Source organism: Bos taurus, chromosome 4 (genome assembly GCF_002263795.3).
Source record: "Bos taurus isolate L1 Dominette 01449 registration number 42190680 breed Hereford chromosome 4, ARS-UCD2.0, whole genome shotgun sequence".
In the NCBI taxonomy this organism is placed as follows: Eukaryota; Metazoa; Chordata; class Mammalia; order Artiodactyla; family Bovidae; genus Bos; species Bos taurus.
In genome coordinates, this window is record NC_037331.1 from 86,112,168 (window position 1) to 86,130,457 (window position 18,290).

Here is an 18,290-nt window from a genome sequence, read left to right on the forward strand (position 1 = left end):
CTGTTTCCACTGTTTCCCCATCTATTTCCCATGAAGTGATGGGACCAGATGCCATGATCTTTGTCTTCTGAATGTTGAGCTTTAAGCCAACTTTTCACTCTCCTCTTTCACTTTCATTGAGGCTTTTGAGTTCCTCTTCACTTTCTGCCATAAGGGTGGTGTCATCTGCATATCTCAGGTTATTGATATTTCTCCCAGCAATCTTGATTCCAGCTTGAGCTTCTTCCAGCCCAGCGTTTCTCATGATGTACTCTGCATAGAAGTTAAATAAGCAGGGTGACAATATACAGCCTTGACGAACTCCTTTACCTATTTGGAACCAGTCTGTTGTTCCATGTCCAGTTCTAACTGTTGCTTTCTGACCTGCATATAGGTTTCTCAATAGGCAGGTCAGGTGGTCTGGTATTCCCATCTCTTTCAGAATTTTCCACAGTTTATTGTGATCCACACAGTCAAAGGCTTTGGCATAGTCAATAAAGCAGAAATAGATGTTTTTCTGGAACTTTCTTGCTTTTTTGATGATCCAGCAGATGTTGCCAATCTGATCTCTGGTTCCTCTGCCTTTTCTAAAACCAGCTTGAACATCTGGAAGTTCACGGTTCACATATTGCTGAAGCCTGGCTTGGAGAATTTTGAGCATTACTTTACTAGCGTGTGAGATAGCCTGTGTGGTAGTCTGAGCATTCTTTTGCATTGCCTTTCTTTGGGATTGGAATGAAAACTGACCTTTTCCTATACACGTGTAGCTATTATCCTTTTCTCATGTTTGGCAGTCCAAAGAGCCTATATTTGAGAATAAAATTCAATTATCTATTTGCTTTTTTATTTATTTTGCTGGAGATGGGGGATGTAGAGAACTATCTATTACTCAAATTGATTTTCAATAATGTTCCACTTTCAGAGGATGGTATCATCAATTCCTAAAACTTTAAAGAATTTAAAGATTATTCTTAGCTCTCTCTATAGCCAATTTAGAACTCATTTTTGGGGAGCTGCTAAATATACTCCTCTTCTTTAGGCCTTCCAAAATTTGGTTGCTGTCCTCTTTTCTCCCATTTTTTACATCCTTGTGAGTGTAATATCTTTTAAAGTCTATTATTATTTTAATGGGTCTGGAGAAGAAATTATAGTAAGTGCTTGTATTCAATATGTCTTTATCCGATAGTCCCTGAATAATCTCTCCTAATGAAAGAACTGACACTAATCTGAGTTGTTTGGAGCCAGCCATTCTCTTTGTTATATTTTTGGATTACAGAACCTGAAGATATGTATATACTATTAAGATAATATTTTCTGATTATAGAACCTGAAGCTACATATATATATATATATATATATATACTATGTACTATATATGTACACTGCTGTCTGAATTATCTATCTATACCTATCTATATATATCTATTGTTATGTGAATGTAAGCAACATAAATAAATGTTGATCTTGTTTAAGCTACCATAAAAAATAATCTATATATAAATAGATATAGATATATATATAAAATAAGAATATGTAGCTGCTACTGTCATAAAGAGCATTCTGCTGAGGTACATTTGTGTTAATCCCTTCCTTGCTTTCTCTTCAGTTTCCTTATAAGGAATCAAGAAAAGAAATTGGTTGAAGTTTGTAGCATTGAGGATGAGCAGTAGAAGAACCAAGAAAATGTATTTACTATCTCTGAACTATTTCAACATTTTGTTTACATCACATTATAGCTCCGGTCATGTATGGATGTGAGTGGTCATGTATGGATGTGAGAGTTAGACTATAAATAAAGCTGAGCACCAAAGAATTGATGCTTTTGAACTGTGGTGTTGGAGAAGACTCTTGAGAGTCCCTTGGACTGCAAGGAGATCCAACCAGTCCATCCTAAAGGAAATCAACCCTGAATATTTGTTGGAAGGACTGATGCTAAAGGGTTGGCTCCAATACTTTGGCCACCTGATGCAAAGAACTGACTCATTTGAAAAGACCCTGATGCTGGGAAAGATTGAGGGCAGGAGGAGAAGGGGACGACAGAGGATGATATAGTTGGATGGCGTCACCAACTCAATGGTCATGAGTTTTGGTAAACTCCAGGAATTGGTGATGGACAAGGAGGCCTGGCATGCTGCAGTCCATGGGGTCACAAAGAGTCAGACACGACTGAACTGAACTGATAGCTCTGGTCACAATGTGGAGCAAATTATCCCTTACCACGTCTGTTTCTAGTTCAATGGGAGTTTCTCCAAACTTGAGCATTTTCTCTTCTGATTTTGCATCTCCTGAACTTTGTGCACTATTTGAGAGGAGGTTGGAGCCTGTTGAATGAAAATGACTGAATGTCTATCATCCCCACAGATATTACTTGCAGGACTGGACAGCTGTCATTTCTTAAAAAGTTCTTGGTGGCAATTGGTTTTGGCAGTGCTGACATTTGCTTAAGCACATCAACTTCATTTTACCCAGTTCATTCACTTCAGATTATTTAAAAATTGATGTGACTCACCACATGGCTGATTTTATGGATATAAAAAATCAAATTTTATGGATAATAAAATGAATGGATTAAATAATTCAGTTGGAGTCAAGGTAGAAGAGATTTATTTGATGAAGTAATGAATGGGGGAAATTCTCCAAATATGAACTTGAACACCTGATCATATTATAATTTTTCTTTCAAAATAAGGAGTCATTAATAGAAGAGGAAAGCTAGAAAAGGGACAACATACAGGATATAAAGCCAAATTCAGTTCAGTTCAGTTGCTCAGTAACGTCCTACTCTTTGTGACCCCATGGACTGTAGCATGCCAGGCTTCCCTGTCCATCATCAACTCCCAGAGCTTGCTCAAACTCATGTTCATTGAGTCGGTGATACCATCCAACCATCTCATCCTCTGTCATCCCCTTCTCCTCCTGCCTTCAATCTTTCCCAGCATCAGGGTCTTTTTCAATGAGTCAATTCTTCGCATCAGGTGGACAAAGTATTGGAGCTTTAGCTTCATCATCAGTTCTTCCAATGAATATTCAGGACTGATTTCCTTTAGGATGGACTGGTTTGACCTCCTTGAGGGCCAAGGGACTCTCAAGAGTCTTCTCCAACACCACAGTTCAAAAGCATCAGCTGTTCGGCACTTAGCTTTCTTTATAGTCCAACTGTCACATCCATACATGACCACTGGAAAAACCATAGCTTTGACTAGATGGACCTTTGATGGCAAAGTAATGTCTCTGCTTTTTAATATGCTGTCTAGCTTGGTCATAGGTTTTCTTCCAAGGAGCAAGCTTCTTAATTTCATGGTTGCGGTCACCATCTACAGTGATTTTGGAGCCCCAAAAATAAAGTCTCTCACTGTTTCCATTGTTTGCCCATCTATTTGCCATGAACTGATGGGACCAGATACTATGATCTTAGTTTTCTGAATGTTGAGTTTTAAGCCAGCTTTTTTTCACTTTCATCAAGAGGCTCTTTAGTTCCTCTTGGCTTTCTGCCATAACGGTGGCAGAAAGAATGGTCACCTGCATATCTGAGGTTATTGATATAAAGCCAAATATATAAAGTGAAAAACTTAAAAAATTTTCTAGGAATGGTAATACACATTTTGAGAAATGAGGGAACAGAATTACTAATGAGGAAAAAAAATGTATAGACTCTCTTCCGCCTGCCCCTTTCCTTGTGTGCTCACAGAAACTTAAGAATAGAACAATATCTAAAATTTAGAATGACATCAAGGGTTAACCATGAAAAAACTCATGACAAAAGACATTTTCTTAGGGGGTTAGAGTAATCACTGATGTTTGAGCTGAGAACATTGATTTCTCATGATTCAGCAAATGTTTCCCAAATACATGGAGGATTCTTGGAGAGGAATAGTGGTGGTATGGATTCAACATTAACTATTATTTTTGTTCTCAAAGTTTAGCATTTTCTAGTAAGATGAGAAAGACAATTAATATGTAAATATATGGCTAAATGTACTAAATTTAAGCAAGTATTAAGGAGGAAAGTTGGTTTAGGAATTTATTCATACAATCTCTTCTGAATAAAACAACTCCTTAAGAAATTTTGAAGAGAGAACTTCATCTATTTTTTAATTTTATCCCCCCCCCACTGTTTTTTTTTTTTAATTTCATTTTTAAACTTTACAATATTGTATTGGTTTTGCCAAACATTGAAATGAATCCACCACAGGTATACATGTGTGCCCCATCCTGAACCCCCCTCCCTCCTCCCTCCCCATACCATCCCTCTGGGTCGTCCCAGTGCACCAGCCCCAAGCATCCAGCATCGTGCATTGAACCTGGATGGCAACTCATTTCATACATGATAGTGTACATGTTTCAATGCCATTCTCTCAAATCTTCCCACCCTCTCCCTCTCCCACAGAGTCCATAAGGCTGTTCTGTACATCAGTGTCTCTTTTGCTGTCTCGTATACAGGGTTATTGTTACCATCTTTCTAAATTCCATATATATGTGTTAGTATACTGTATTGGTGTTTTTCTTTCTGGCTTACTTCACTCTGTATAATAGGCTCCAGTTTCATCCACCTCATTAGAACTGATTCAAATGTATTCTTTTTAATGGCTGAGTAATACTCCATTGTGTATATGTACCACAGCTTTCTTATCCAAGGTTGCTTCCATGTTCTGGCTATTATAAACAGTGCTTCGATGAACACTGGGGTACACGTGTCTCTTTCCCTTCTGGTTTCCTCAGTGTGTATGCCCAGCAGTGGGATTGCTGGATCATAAGGCAGTTCTATTTCCAGTTTTTTAAGGAATCTCCACACTGTTCTCCATAGTGGCTGTACTAGTTTGCATTCCCACCAACAGTGTAAGAGGGTTCCCTTTTCTCCACACCCTCTCCAGCATTTATTGCTTGTAGACTTTTGGATCGCAGCCATTCTGACTGGCGTGAAATGGTACCTCATAGTGGTTTTGATTTGCATTTCTCTGATAATTGAGTGATGTTGAGCATCTTTTCATGTGTTTGTTAGCCATCTGTATGTCTTCTTTGGAGAAATGTGTGTTTAGTTCCTTGGCCCATTTTTTGATTGGGTCATTTATTTTTCTGGAATTGAGCTGCAGGAGTTGCTTGTATATTTTTGAGATTAGTTGTTTGTCAGTTGCTTCATTTGCTATTATTTTCTCCCATTCTGAAGGCTGTCTTTTCACCTTGCTAATAGTTTCCTTTGTTGTGCAGAAGCTTTTAAGGTTAATTAGGTCCCATTTGTTTATTTTTGCTTTTATTTCCAGTATTCTGGGAGGTGGGTCATAGAGGATCCTGCTGTCATGTATGTCGGACAGTGTTTTGCCTATGTTCTCCTCTAGGAGTTTTATAGTTTCTGGTCTTACGTTTAGATCTTTAATCCATTTTGAGTTTATTTTTGTGTATGGTGTTAGAAAGTGTTCTAGTTTCATTCTTTTACAAGTGGTTGACCAGTTTTCCCAGCACCACTTGTTAAAGAGATTGTCTTTAATCCATTGTATATTCTTGCCTCCTTTGTCAAAGATAAGGTGTCCATATGTGCGTGGATTTATCTCTGGGCTTTCTATTTTGTTCCATTGATCTATATTTCTGTCTTTGTGCCAGTACCATACTGTTTTGATGACTGTGGCTTTGTAGTAGAGCCTGAAGTCAGGTAGGTTGATTCCTCCAGTTCCATTCTTCTTTCTCAAGATAGCTTTGGCTATTCGAGGTTTTTTGTATTTCCATACAAATTGTGAAATTATTTGTTCTAGCTCTGTGAAGAATACCATTGATAGCTTGATAGGGATTGCATTGAATCTATAAATTGCTTTGAGTAGTATACTCATTTTCACTATATTGATTCTTCCAATCCATGAACATGGTATATTTCTCCATCTATTAGTGTCCTCTTTGATTTCTTTCACCAGTGTTTTATAGTTTTCTATATATAGGTCTTTAGTTTCTTTAGGTAGATATATTCCTAAGTATTTTATTCTTTCCATTGCAATGGTGAATGGAATTGTTTCCTTAATTTCTCTTTCTGTTTTCTCATTATTAGTGTATAGGAATGCAAGGGATTTCTCTGTGTTGATTTTATATCCTGCAACTTTACTATAATCATTGATTAGTTCTAATAATTTTCTGGTGGAGTCTTTAGGGTTTTCTATGTAGAGGATCATGTCATCTGCAAACAGTGAGAGTTTTACTTCTTTTCCAATTTGGATATCTTTTATTTCTTTTTCTGCTCTGATTGCTGTGGCCAAAACTTCCAAAACTATGCTGAATAGTAATGGTGAAAGTGGGCACCCTTTTCTTGTTCCTGACTTTAGAGGAAATGCTTTCAATTTTTCACCATTGAGGATAATGTTTGCTGTGGGTTTGTCATATATAGCTTTTATTATGTTGAGGTATGTTCCTTCTATTCCTGCTTTCTGGAGAGTTTTTATCATAAATGGATGTTGAATTTTGTCAAAGGCTTTCTCTGCATCTATTGAGATAATCATATGGTTTTTATTTTTCAATTTGTTAATGTGGTGTATTACATTGATTGATTTGCGGATATTGAAGAATCCTTGCATCCCTGGGATAAAGCCCACTTGGTCATGGTGTATGATCTTTTTAATGTGTTGTTGGATTCTGATTGCTAGAATTTTGTTAAGGATTTTTGCATCTATGTTCATCAGTGATATTGGCCTGTAGTTTTCTTTTTTTGTGGGATCTTTGTCAGGTTTTGGTATTAGGGTGATGGTGGCCTCATAGAATGAATTTGGAAGTTTACCTTCCTCTACAATTTTCTGGAAGAGTTTGAGTAGGATAGGTGTTAGCTCTTCTCTAAATTTTTAGTAGAATTCAGCTGTGAAGCCATCTGGAACTGGGCTTTTGTTTGCTGGAAGATTTTTATTACAGTTTCAATTTCCATGCTTGTGATGGGTCTGTTAAGATTTTCTATTTCTTCCTGGTCCAGTTTTGGAAAGTTGTACTTTTCTAAGAATTTGTCCATTTCTTCCATGTTGTCCATTTTATTGGCATATAATTGTTGATAGTAGTCTCTTATGATCCTTTGTATTTCTGTGTGTCTGTTGTGATCTCTCCATTTTCATTTCTAATTTTATTAATTTGATTTTTCTCCCTTTGTTTCTTGATGAGTCTGGCTAATGGTTTGTCAGTTTTATTTATCCTTTCAAAGAACCAGCTTTTGGCTTTGTTGATTTTTGCTATGGTCTCTTTTGTTTCTTTTGCATTTATTTCTGCCCTAATTTTTAAGATTTCTTTCCTTCTACTAACCCTGGGGTTCTTCATTTCTTCCTTTTCTAGTTGCTTTAGGTATAGAGTTAGGTTATTTATTTGACTTTTTTCTTGTTTCTTGAGGTATGCCTGTATTGCTAGGAACTTTCCCCTTAGGACTGCTTTTACAGTGTCCCACATGTTTTGGGTTGTTGTGTTTTCATTTTCATTCATTTCTATGCAAATTTTGATTTCTTTTTTGATTTCTTCTGTGATTTGTTGGTTATTCAGCAGCGTGTTGTTCAGCCTCCATATGTTGGAATTTTTAATAGTTTTTCTTCTGTAATTGAGATATAATCTTACTGCATTGTGGTCAGAAAAGATTCTTGGAATGATTTCTATTTTTTTGAATTTACCAAGGCTAGATTTATGGCCCAGGATGTGATCTATCCTGGAGAAAGTTCCATGTGCGCTTGAGAAAAAGGTGAAATTCATTGTTTTGGGATGAAATGTACTATAGATATCAATTAGGTCTAACTGGTCTATTGTATGGCTTAAAGTTTGTGTTTCCTTGTTAATTTTCTGTTTAGTTGATCTATCCATAGGTGTGAGTGGGGTATTAAAGTCTCCCACTATTATTGTGTTATTGTTAATTTCTCCTTTCATACTTGTTAGCATTTGTCTTACATACTGCGGTGCTCCCGTGTTGGATGCATATATATTTATAATTGTTATATCTTCTTCTTGGATTGATCCTTTGATCATTATGTAGTGACCATCTTTGTCTCTTTTCACAGCCTTTGTTTTAAAGTCTATTTTATCTGACATGAGTATTGCTACTCCTGCTTTCTTTTGGTCCCTATTTGCATGGAAAATCTTTTTCCAGCCCTTCACTTTCAGTCTGTATGTGTCCCCTGTTTTGAGGTGGGTCTCCTGTAGACAACATATGTAGGGGTCTTGTTTTTGTATCCATTCAGCCAGTCTTTGTCTTTTGGTTGGGGCATTCAACCCATTTACGTTTAAGGTAATTACTGATAAGTATGATCCTGTTGCCATTTACTGTATTGTTTTGGGTTTGAATTTATACACCGTTTTTGTGTTTCCTGTCTAGAGAATATCCTTTAGTATTTGTTGGAGAGCTGGTTTGGTGGTGCTGAATTCTCTCAGCTTTTGCTTGTCTGTAAAGCTTTTGATTTCTCCTTCATATTTGAATGAGATCCTTGCTGGGTACAATAATCTGGGCTGTAGGTTATTTTCTTTCATCACTTTAAGTATGTCTTGCCATGCCCCCCTGGCTTGAAGAGTTTCTATTGAAAGATCAGCTGTTATCCTTATAGGAATTCCCTTGTGTGTTATTTGTTGTTTTTCTCTTGCTGCTTTTAATATTTGTTCTTTGTGTTTGATCTTTGTTAATTGGATTAATATGTGTCTTGGGGTGTTTTGCCTTGGGTTTATCCTGTTTGGGACTCTCTGGGTTTCTTGGACTTGAGTGATTATTTCCTCCCTCATTTTAGGGAAGTTTTCAACTATTATCTCCTCAAGTATTTTCTCATGGTCTTTCTTTTTGTCTTCTTCTTCTGGGACCCCTATGATTCGAATGTTGTAGTGTTTAATATTGTCCTGGAGGTCTCTGAGATTGTCCTCATTTCTTTTAATTCGTTTTTCTTTTTTCCTCTCTGATTCATTTATTTCTACCATTTTATCTTCTAATTCACTAATCCTCTCTTCTGCCTCTGTTATTCTACTATTTGTTGCCTCCAGAGTGTTTTTAATTTCATTTATTGCATTATTCATTATATATTGACTCTTTTTTATTTCTTCTAGGTCCTTGTTAAACCTTTCTTGCATCTTCTCAATCCTTGTCTCCAGGCTATTTATCTGTGAATCCATTTTGATTTCAAGATTTTGGATCAATTTCACTATCATTATTTGGAATTCTTTATCAGGTAGATTCCCTATCTCTTCCTCTTTGGTTTGGTTTGGTGGGCATTTATCCTATTCCTTTATCTGCTGGGTATTCCTCTGTCTCTTCATCTTGTTTAAATTGCTGAGTTTGGGGTGTCCTTTCTGTATTCTGCCAGTTTGTGGAGTTCTCTTTATTGTGGCGTTTCCTCACTGTGTGTGGGTTTGTACAGGTGGCTTGTCAAGGTTTCTTGGTTAGGGAAGCTTGTGTCGGTGTTCTGGTGGGTGGAGCTGTATTTCTTCTCTCTGGAGTGCAATGAAGTGTCCATTAATGAGTTTTGAGATGTCTATGGTTTTGGGGTGACTTTGGGCAGCCTGTATCTTGGAGCTCAGGGCTGTGTTCCTTTGTTGCTGGAGAATTTGTTTGGTATGTCTTGCCCTGGAACTTGTTGGCCCTTGTGTGATGCTTGGTTTCAGTGTAGGTATGGAGGCATTTGATGAGCTCCTATCAATTAATGTTCCCTGGAGTCAGGAGTTCCCTGGAGTCAGGGTTTGGACTTAAGCCTCCTGCTTCCAGTTATCGATCTTATTTTTACAGTAGTTTCAAAACTTCTCCTTCTATACAGCACCATTGATAAAACATATATGTTAAAGATGAAAAGTTTCTCCACCATGAGGGTCACCCAGAGAGGTTCACAGCATTACATGGAGAACAGAAGAGGGAGGAGGGAGTTAGAGGTGACCCGAATGAGATGAGGTGGAATCAACAGAGCAGAGAGTGGGCTAGCCAGTAATCACTTCCTTATGTGCACTCCACAACTGGACCGCTCAGAGATGTTCACAGAGTTATACAGAGAAGAGAAGAAGGAGGAAGGAGACAGAGGTGGCCAGTAGGATAAAAGGGGGGAATGAAAAGGAGGGAGACAGATCCAGACAGTAATCAGTTCCCTAAGTGTTCTCCACCATCTGGAACACACAGAAATTCACAGAGTTGGGTAGAGTAGAGAGGGGTTAGGGAGGAGACACAGGCGACCTGGTGGAGAAAAAGGAGAGTCCAAAGGCAGAGAGAACAGTCAAGCCAGTAATCTCGCTCCCTAGTGAAAAATGGGTACTGAAGATTGGGTTCTTAAAGGTACAAAATTGGTAACAAATACATAAAAGCAAAAATTAAATATCTAGAGTAGAGTTTGGAATTTCAAAAATACAATGTTAAAGAAAAGAAGAAGGAAAAGAAAGAGAGAAAACAAACAAACAAACAAAAACAAAGTCACAAAAATTATAAAGAAAATATAGGTATAAAATTGAAAACAAATACCAAAAAGCAAAAGTTAAACATCTAGAGTAGAGTTTGGAATTTCAAAAATACAATGTTATAAAAAAGAAGAAGAAAAATAAAGAGAGAAAAAGACAAACAAACAAACAAAAACAAAGTCGCAAAAATTATAAAGAAAATATAGGAACAAAATTGATAACAAATACCAAAAAGCATAAATTAAAAATCTAGAGTAGAGTTTGGAATTTCAAAAATACAATGTTAAAGAAAAGAAGAAAAAAAAAAAAAAAAACCAAGGTCAAAAAAATTATTAAAAAAATATATATGAAGTTTGCTTTTAAAAAAAAGGTCTTTTTTTTTTTTGCAAAGTAATAAGTTATAAAAGTGAAAATTAAAGGAATAATAGAGGACTTAAAACTTTTTAAAAATAAAAAGAAAGAAAGAATGATCGTACAAATAGTAAAAATATATCTAGGACTTTCTCTGGTTTTGTTGTGGGTATTGTGGGTTCAGTTCATTTTTGGCTAGTTCCTTGGTCCAACTGATATTTCTCAAGATCTATAAGCCCCTTCCTATGTAGACAGTACTAACCTCAGGGTTTTAATCTATTGCCTGTAGCTTCCAAGGCGGTTCCCTCTGTTATAGCTTCTTCTGTTTGCTGGTCTCTTCAGTGTCTGGTTTCCGCCCTGACACAAAGGGGACGGTGGAGGACACTTTTTTTTTTTTTTTTAGGCTCACTTGTTCAGTCACGCTGTGGGGAGGGAGGGACGCTGCAAACAAATAACACTGGCGTGTGCTCGCAGTGCCTCAGCCACACTGCGTCTGCCCCTGCTCACGGTGCGTGTAGCCTCCCTGCCCACACTGCTCAGGCTCTAGGTTGTTCCACCGGGAACCATCCATGGCTGGCCCTGGGCTGCTTGCACCTCCCAGGTCCAAGCCGCTCAGGTTCAGGCACTCGGGTAGTCCTCAGAGGCGCAGACTCGGTTGGGCCTGCTTTTTGTGCCCTTCCCAGGTCCGAGCAGCTCAGGTGATGAGGTGTTTGGCGAGCGTGGTTGCTGTGACTTATCGCCTCCCCACCACTCGGCTATCTAGGTGTACAACCAGCACACCTTCTCAGGCGGATGTTGACTGTCCAGACCCCCAAGAAGTCTTAGTTAGCAAAGAAGCCTGCTTACAATTTTATAGATAATGTCTCTCTGGGGCTGCGATTGCCCCCTTCCGGCTCTGGCTGCCTGTCACCGGAGGGGGATGGTCTGCAGCCGGCTATCTCTGTTCAGTCCTTTGTTCCGTGCACGTGCCTGGCGGTGTCTTAGGTTAGGGCTGGCTTTTCGCGTGGTAGATATCCCACAGTCTGGTTTGCTAGCCCAAATTATTTCGTTCAGATAGCGCTCAGGGTATTCAGGCCAGATCCTTACTCTAAGCGATGCAGCCCGCGCCACGCCTCCCTGCCCAGCCCCCGCTTGCTAGTGGCGTGTGCAGGCATATACGCTGCTTCTCCGCTGGGGGAGTTACCATAGGGCTCATAATCTGCGGGTTTTAATTGATTATTTATTTTTCCTCCCTGTTATGTTGCCCTCTGTGCTTCCAAGGCTTGGCACAGATCCAGCAGTGAGAAGGTTTCCTGGTGTTTGGAAACTTCTCTCTTTTTAAGACTCCCTTCCCGGGACGGAACTCCGTCCCTCCCTCTTTTGTCTCTTTTTTTGTCTTTTATATTTTTTCCTACCTCCTTTCAAAGACTTGGGTTGCTTTTCTGGGTGCCTGATGTCCTCTGCCAGCATTCAGAAGTTGTTTTGTGGAATTTACTCAGCGTTTAAATGTTCTTTTGATGAATTTGTGGGGGAGAAAGTGTTCTCCCCATCCTACTCTTCCGCTATCTTAGCTCCTCCCTGCCCCCACCACTTTTAACAGATTTACTGAGCTAATTATATACAAAGCAATTTACCTATAATGAATGGACAACTTGATGATATTTAGTAAGATTTTACACTTGTACAATAATCACCACAATCCAGTTTTAGAACTTTTTCATGGCCACTTAAAAACACGTTGTACTTTTTTACAATCTATTTTAGCTCTCTACTGGGGAAACACTGATTGATTTGTTTATAGAATTCACTTTTGACTCTTCTAAGAATTTTATGAAATGGAATCATGCGATATAAAGACTTTTGTGTCTGCCTTCTTTCACTTAACATGATTTTTGAGGTTCATTCTTGTGGCTATATAGTTTATTTTTTCACTGTTATTATTTCCTTGCACAATGGTTATACTACAATGGTTATATCGCCTTGTATTTTGGTGGTTTAGGTGCTAAGTCATGTCCAACTCCTTCACGACTCCATAGACTGTAGCCCACCAGGCTCCTCTGTCCATGGGATTCTCCAGGCAAGAATACCAGAGTGGGTTGCCATTTTCTTCTCCAGAGGCTCTTCCTGACCTGAGGATTTAACCCACATCTCCTTGTCTCCTGCATTGACAGGTGGATTCTTTAGCACTGAGCCACCCTGAAAGCTCAATATCATCCATTCACAAATTAATGGACATTTGGATTTTTCCCCTGGTTTTTCGCTGTTATTAATAATGCAGCTATGAAGATGTGTGTATAAGTCTTTGTGCACACATATGGTATTGCTGCTCTTGGGCAGATATCTGGGAGTAGAATTTCTGGGTTGTAACTGTCAATCTCTGCTTTCAAAGTGGCTATACCATTTTTATATTCCCATTAGAAATGTATGAGGGTTCAAGGTTTTCCACTTCTGTGTTAGTATCTTATTGGTGTTGTAACAAATTTACCATAAGCATAGTCGCAGGAATACAGATATAATCTATTATAGTTGTGGAGGTCAGAAGTTGAAATGAGTCTTATGTGGCTAAAATCAAGGTGTCAACCAAGCTGCCTTCTTTCTGGAGGCTCCAGAGAAAACATGTTTCGTAGATTTTCCTTACTTTGCCTAGTTTCTAGAGGTTACCAGCATTCCTTGGCTCCTGGCTTCACATCATTCCAACTTCTGCTTTAATCATCAAATCTTCTTTCACTCTGACCCTCCTGCCTCCCTCTTATGAAAACCTTTGTGATTATATCAGGCCCACTAGGAAAACCCAGTATAATCTTCCCATTTTAAGATTCCTAACTTAATCATACATGCAAATTCCTTTTGCCATGCAAGGTAAGATGTACACCAAGGACTAGACATGAACATCTCTGGATAGCAAGGGAGTCTGCCCACCACAACGTTCTTACTAATGCTTGGTATTGTCAGTCTTTTTGAATGATTGCAGAGCCATCTTCGGAGGTCATTGTTGTTTTAATTATCTTTTGTCTAATGACTAATGATGTTAAATATATTTTCATTTACTTTACAGCCACGTGTATATCTTTTTCAGTAAAATGTCTATTCAAATCTTATTTTTATTTGTTATTAAGTGATGAGTTCTTTATATATTTCAGATACAAGTCCTTTATAAAATATGATTTTCAGATAATTTCTTCTCATCTCTGTCTATTTTTCTAATGGAGTCTTTAGCAAATGTTTTTAATTTTGGTGGAGACTAATTCATCAATTTTGTCTTCTATGGAATATGTTTTCTGGTGTCTTATTTAAAGAAGTCTTTGACTAATTCAAAGTCAAAAATTTCCCCTACAGTTTCCTTCTAGGCATTTTATAGTTTTAATTCATGTCTGTGATCCATTTTGAGTAAAATTTTTTGTATGGCACTTGGAAAGATACTAAATTCACTTTACAAAATCTGACAGTTTTAGCACCTTTCTTGAAAAAACTAATCTTTTCTCATTTGACACTTTACACTTTGACATCTGTGTAAACATTCAAATGACTATAAATTTCTGGATTCTCTAATGTATTACAATGATCTGTATGCCTGTTCTTAAAATAATACCATACTTTCATTACAATGCTTTATTGTAAATTTTGAAAATTAGGTAAGTAGCATAAGTTTTTTCAAAATTGTTTTCTAATTCCCTTGAATTTCCATATAAATTTAACATCAGTTGTTGATTCATCAAAAAAAAAAAATTGGATGGGACTTTGATAATGACTTAATTGAATCTTCATATCCTTTTGAAAAGAATTGCCATCATACCATTATTGAGACATATAGTCCATGAATAGGGTATATTTCTGCATTTATTTAGTTATTCTTTAAATTCATTCAACAATATTTTGTAGTTTCAATGTAGACGTATGATTCTTTTGCTAAACTTATTTATAGTTTTTTTTTTATTATTTTTGATGCTATTGTGAATCAAACTGTTTTCTTAATTATATTTTGGGGTTTTTTTTTTTGTCACTAGTATGTAGGTATCATTAATTTATTTATATTAATCTTGTATTCTGTGAACTTGATAAGCCACTTACTGGTTCTAAAAATTTTGGTTTGTAGATTGTGTAGGATATTTTTTAAAAGATCATGTCTGTTGCTGCTGCTGCTCCTAAGTCACTTCAGTCGTGTACAACTCTGTGAATAAAGATAGTTTGAAATTTTTTCTTGCTTTATTTCATTGACTAGAATCTTATGTACAATGTTGACTAGGAGCGGTACAAGCACACCTCCTTTTACTAGTCCTAATCTTCATGCTCCTGCTCAGTCACTCAGTTGTGTCCAACTCTTTATGATCCCATGGACTGTAGTCCACCAAGCTCCTCTGTCCATGGGATTCTCCAGGCAAGAATACTGGAATGGGTGGCCATGGAGATCCCTCCTCCAGGGTATCTTCCTGACCCAGGGATGGAACCTGAATCTTCTGTATCTCCTGCATTGGCAGGCAGATTCTTTACCACAGGGCCACCTGGGAAGTCCAGTCCTAATTGTAGGGAGAAAATAGTCAATCTTTCATAGTTATATATGATGTTAATTATAGGTTTTTACAGGTAAATTTTATAAGATTACTTACCCTTTGACAAATTAAGGAAGTTTGCTTCTATTCTGAATTTGTTTAGAGTTTTTATGATTAACGGCTATTGAATTTTGTCCAATTCTTTTTCTGTACCTATTATAATGGATGATCATGTTGTTTTTGTCTTTTATTCTATTAATATTGTGTATTATATTAATTGGGCTTCCCTGGTGGTTCACATGGTAAAGAATCTGCCTGCAATGCAGGAGACCTGAGTCTGATGCCTAGTTTGGGCAGATCCCCTGGAGAAGGGCATGGCTACCCACTCTAGTATTCTTGCCTGAAGAATCCCATGAACAGAGGAGCCTGGCAGGCTACAGTCCATGGGGTTGAAAAGAGTCGGATGCAACTGAGTGACTAACACTTTCACTTTCATATTATAGTAATTAACTTTGGATGTTAAAAGCCTCCTTGAATCCCCAAGATAAATACTAGTTGTTCATGGTATATAATCCTTCTTCATCTTTCTGGATTCAGTTTGCTAATATTTTTTAAAGGATTTTGGGTTTCCCTGACAGCTCAGTTGGTAAAGAATCTTTTCATGAGGGATGTTGAGCTATAGTTTTCTTTTCCAAGATATCTTTGGTATGAGAGTAATACTGTCCTTATAAAATGAGAGGGTAAGTGGTCTCTCCTCTTGTTCCTGAAAGAGTCTTTGTAGCACTAATATTTCTTCCTCAAAAGTAAAGTCTTCTGGGCCTGGGCTGTTTTTCTTTAATTGGAATATTTTAAATTATGGTTCTAGATCTTTACTTGATAAACATTTATTCAGCTTCCCCCCTCTCCATTTTTCTTTGAGAAATTTTTGGTAATTTGAGTCCTTTCTAAGATTTTTCCATTTCATTTATTTTTTTTTCAGTTTATGGCATGCAGTTTGTTATATTTCTTAAATATGCTCTTTTAATTTCTGTAGGGCCTATAATGATGTTCCCCTTTGCATTTCTGATTTTGACAATTTGTATCTTCATGGTTTTCTATATCAGTCTAAGTAAAGGTTTATCAATTTTATTGATTTTTTTAAAAAGAATCATCTTTTGGTATTACAGACTTCCCTTGTGGCTTAGCTGGTATAGAATCTGCCTGCAGTGCGGGAGACCTGGGTTTGATCCCTGGGTTAGGAAGATCCCCTGGAGAAGGGAAAGGCTACCCACTCCAGTATTCTGGCCTGGAGAATTCCATGAACTGTATAGTCCATGGGGTAGCAAAGATTTGGACACGACTGAGCAACTTTCACTTTTGGTATTACACTTTGCTGTTTTGTACTTTTTTATCATTTAATTCAAGATATATATTTTAAATCTTCTCTAGTATTTTTTTCTTTGACCAAGGGATTATTTTGAAGTATGTTGTATAACTTCCAAATATTTGAGAGTTTTCCTAATTTCTCTCTCTTGCTACATGCTAAGTCAGTTCAGTCTTGTCTGATTCTTTGTGACCCTATGGATTGTAGCCTGCCAGGCTTTCCATCCATGGAGATTTAAATATGCCTGTAGTTCAAACTTTGTAGAATTTCAATCATTTAAAAATTTATTATAAATCATTTTAAATTTGTTGTAAATTTGTTGTTTTATGGCTTAGCCTATGGCCTATCCTGGAGAGTGTTCTGTGTGCACTGGAAAAGAGTGTATATTTTAATGTTGATGAGTTGAGTGTACCATAAGTTACACAGACTGGATTTGTTGATAATGTTTTCAGTTCTTTTATATACTTACTGCTGAGTTATTTTATCAATTACTGAAAGAGGAGTATTAAAATATTCAACTATAATTACTGAATTTTCTGTGTCTCTTTCCAGTTCTGTCAAATCTTTTTTTTTAAATATTTTGAGCTCTGTGAAGAGTATATACATTTAAAATTTGTATATTGTTCAGATGCTATTAACCTTTTAAAGAAATGTCCCTCTTTTGTCTCTAGTAATATTTATTTTCTAAAACTCAATTTTGTCTGATAGTACTATAGCTACTTAAATTCCTCTCTCACAGTTACTGTTTGTGTAGTGTATCATTTTCTATATTTTTAACTTACTTGTGTCTTTGAATCTAATGTGTGTGTCTTCTAGACAACGTATCTTTGGATCTTGCTTTTCATCAAGTCTGGCAACCTCTGCCTTTGCACTGAAATGTTTAGTCACTTAATACTTAAGCCAATTATTAATACATTTGGATTTCCATCTACTATTCCCTTGGACTGCAAGGAGATCCAACCAGTCCATTCAGAAGGAGATCAGCCCTGGGATTTCTTTGGAAGGAATGATGCTAAAGCTGAAACTCCAGTACTTTGGCCACCTCATGCGAAGAGTTGACTCATTGGAAAAGACTCTGAAGATGGGAGGGATTGGGGGCAAGAGGAGAAGGGGACGACAGAGGATGAGATGGCTGGATGACATCACTGACTCGATGGACATGAGTCTGAGTGAACTCCGGGAGTTGGTGATGGACAGCGAGACCTGGTGTGCTGCGGTTCATGGGGTCACAAATAGTTGGACACAGCTGAGTGACTGATCTGATCTGATCTGATTTGCTATTTATTTTTTTATGTCTCATGTTTTTGTTTCTTTTTCCCTCTTTACTTCTTTTGCGTAAATGTTTTAATTTACCATCTTAATTCCATAGTTCTTTTCACCATTTGTTTTTTTTTTTTTTTAATCTGTCTGCCTATCCATCTATCTGTGTTTGTTCTTGGTATTACAATATACTTTTTAAACTTACCTCAATCTACTTGAGTTAAATGCTGACTTAACGTTTGTAAACTAGAAAATTTACTCCAATGTAATGCCATTTCTTCCTCCATTCTTTGCTATAATTATCACACACACACATACACACACACACACACACACACCCATCCCCATAACATTATTATAATTATTACATTGAACAATCTTACATTTTAAAAAAAAGAGGGAATGTATATACAATTCTTTTTATTTACCTGTTAAAAACTTCTGGCATTTCTCATTCCTTACTGTGGACTCAAGTTTATATCTATAGTCATTTTCCTTCAACGTAAAGAATTTCCTTCGGT